Raw genomic sequence first — 3,052 nt, forward strand, 5'->3', positions numbered from 1 at the left:
AAAGAAAGAAAGAAAGAAAGAAAGAAAGAAAGAAAGAAAGAAAGAAAAGAAAGAAAGAAAGAAAGAAACGAGGGATTCAGGAAGGGGGCTGAGCTTACCTCTAGATGGTGCATATAAGCTAATGATGGGAGTGGGCTAGAGGACAGGAACTGAAAATCGCGGGGAGCTCAGGTGTAGCTGGTGTTTGCATCTGTGATGGCAGGTAAGTCCTCAGGAGTCTGGCATGAAAACAGGGGGCCCTCAAGGCCTGGCCGCTGTCAAGGCTCAGAAGGAGAGGAGAGCTGGGGAACAAGACTAACAAGTCCTGGAGCCAGTAAAGCAACAAAGTGTCAAAGGAGTTAAGGGAGGATTCCGGGGAGAGGGGGACTCACGCAGTTAAGAGAGAATTCCAGCCGGGCGCGGTGGCTCAAGCCTGTAATCCCAGCACTTTGGGAGGTCGAGACGGGCGGATCACGAGGTCAGGAGATCGAAACCATCCTGGCTAACATAGTGAAACCCCGTCTCTACTAAAAAATACAAAAAACTAGCCGGGCGAGGTGGCGGGCACCTGTAGTCCCAGCTACTCAGGAGGCTGAGGCAGGAGAATGGCGTAAACCCGGGAGGAGGACCTTGCAGTGAGCTGAGATCCGGCCACTGCACTCCAGCCCGGGCAACAGAGCAAGACTCTGTCTCAAAAAAAAAAAAAAAAAAAAAGAGAGAGAATTCCAGGGACAAGGGGACTCATGCAGTTAAGGGAGAATGCTGGGGAGAGGGGGACTCACACAGTTAAGGGAGAATCCGGGGACAGGGGGACTCACGCAGTTAAGGGGGAATCCTGGGGGGAGGAGGACTCACACACAGATGCCCCTCCACTGATGAATGTTACGTCCCAATAAACCCACTGGAAGTTAGACATGTTAAGTCAAAAATGCATTTAATACACCTAACCTGCCCAATGTCATAGCTTAGCCTACCTTACACATGCTCAGAACAGTCACAGAATCCCACAGTTCAGCAACATCCTGTAACACGAGGCCTATTTTATAATAGAGTGTTGAGTGTCTCATGTGATTCTTCTTATGCATCTGTTCCTACTGAAGGTGAAAACAGTGGCTGTACAGGTGCTCTGGGTAGGGTTTGTACTGGTCACGAATCACTTTTGCACCATCGTAAAGTCGAAAACTCGTTAAGTAGGGCCATCGTAAGTCGGGAACCATCTGTACGTGAAGAATGTGAGCTGGGCCGGAAGAGCACTGGTGACCTTCAACATAAGGGTCAGGACAGAGGTTGAGATGGAAGCTGACTTTCTAGAAGGGCACCAGTGACCTTCGAAAGCAGGGTCAGGACAGGTGAGTGGAGCTGGAAGAGCACCAGCGACCTTCAACATAAGGGTCAGGACAGATGTGAGCCGGGCTAGCAGGGCACCAGTGACCTTTGAGAGAGGGGTCAGGACAGAGGTTGACATGGAAGCTGGCTTGCTCGGCGGGAATGCACGTGTGGATGGGGGCTGTGGACTCCCTTGACACACTAAGAAAACCGACGGGCTGTGGGGGGAGTGGGATCAGGAAAAGCGGGGGGACCCGTGTTCACTTCTGCAAGCAGAGGGTGAAAGGGGACAATCTCTGAGGACCTGGGTGGGGCGAAGGACATACCCCAGGACCGGACAGCTAGGAAAGCGGTGTGGTATCGAGAGCAGCATGTACACCAGTGGTTTAGTTTTTCCCACTCCTCTTCTATGGCGGGGAGTAAGCCAGTGACCGGAACTCTTGAGATCTCAGCGTCCCATCTACAAACGGAGGGACTTTGACAGAGTTCCCGACACGGAACCAAACACGTCCCCCAACACCGACGCTCTAATTCCAACCTTCATGCCCCAATTCCGAGTTTCCCAACTGGAGAGTTGGGGCCACCGCAAAGGTATCCAGCAAATGACCAGATACTCATCCCCTTAGCCTCGGGGCTGTGGACAGAGGGAGGTGTTCCCAGGCCCACCACATCCCGCCCCAGCAGCCTCTTCTGTTGAGGCAACAGGAGTTACTCCTGTCGTCACTTCTGGCTGCAAAGGTCGGGAAGCGTTGCAAACGCGGTAATGCCATGTCTCCAGCACAAGACTTGGAGCTTCTGGAAGGATCAGGTTCTTCTGATCGCCCACCTCACTCCGACCAAGCCCCTTCTCCATCCCGGTGACACTGCTTTGTTCTTAGAGCGTGTCTGCCTTGCACCAGGGGTTACTCAGAGGGTTCTCAGGTGTTATTTCCAAAGGCCACAAGGCCTCAGCTCAACTGTGCCCCCCAGCCTTAGGGGTCGAGCGTCCGAAATTCAAAATGCTCCAAAATCCGAAACACTTCGCGTGCCGACAGGACACCCAGAGGAAGTGCTCATTGCAGCCATCTGGGTTTGGGATTTTCCGATTAGGGATGCCGAACTGGTACGTATATAACACACACACTCCCAAATCCAAAAACAGCTGAACTCCAAGACACTCCTGGGCCGAGCATCTCGGGTTAGGGACGCTCAACCTGAATTTGCACAGAATCTGGGAGACAGTTTGGGTGCTATTACTGAATGGGCGGCTACCTCAAGTCAAACTGTGCCCTTTCCCGTACTAGTGACAGTGCCAAGCCTCCCCTCCCATCTAATCCAGAAAAACAACGAGCGACATGTGTCAAGGAGGGCAGCAGCTTCCAAACCGACACCGGGGGAAACCTGGAAATCTTCAGTGATGTTTTGGTGGCGTGAGAACCTCTACAAAGGTTTTATTCTAACTTCCCTTTTTGTTTGTTTTTTGAGACGGAGTCTTGCTCTGTTGCCTAGACTGTAGTGCAGTGGCCGGATCTCAGCTCACTGCAAGCTCCGCCTCCCGGGTTCACCCCATTCTCCTGCCTCAGCTTCCTAAGTATCTGGGACTACAGGCGCCCGCCACTGCGCCCGGCTAGTTTTTTGTATTTTTAGTAGAGACGGGGTTTCACTGTGTTAGCCAGGATGGTCTCGATCTCCTGGCCCACCCGTCTCGGCCTCCCAAAGCGCTGGGATTCCAGGCGGGAGCCACCGCACCCGGCCCTAACTTCACTTT

This window comes from Piliocolobus tephrosceles, chromosome 16 (genome assembly GCF_002776525.5).
Source record: "Piliocolobus tephrosceles isolate RC106 chromosome 16, ASM277652v3, whole genome shotgun sequence".
NCBI lineage: Eukaryota > Metazoa > Chordata > Mammalia > Primates > Cercopithecidae > Piliocolobus > Piliocolobus tephrosceles.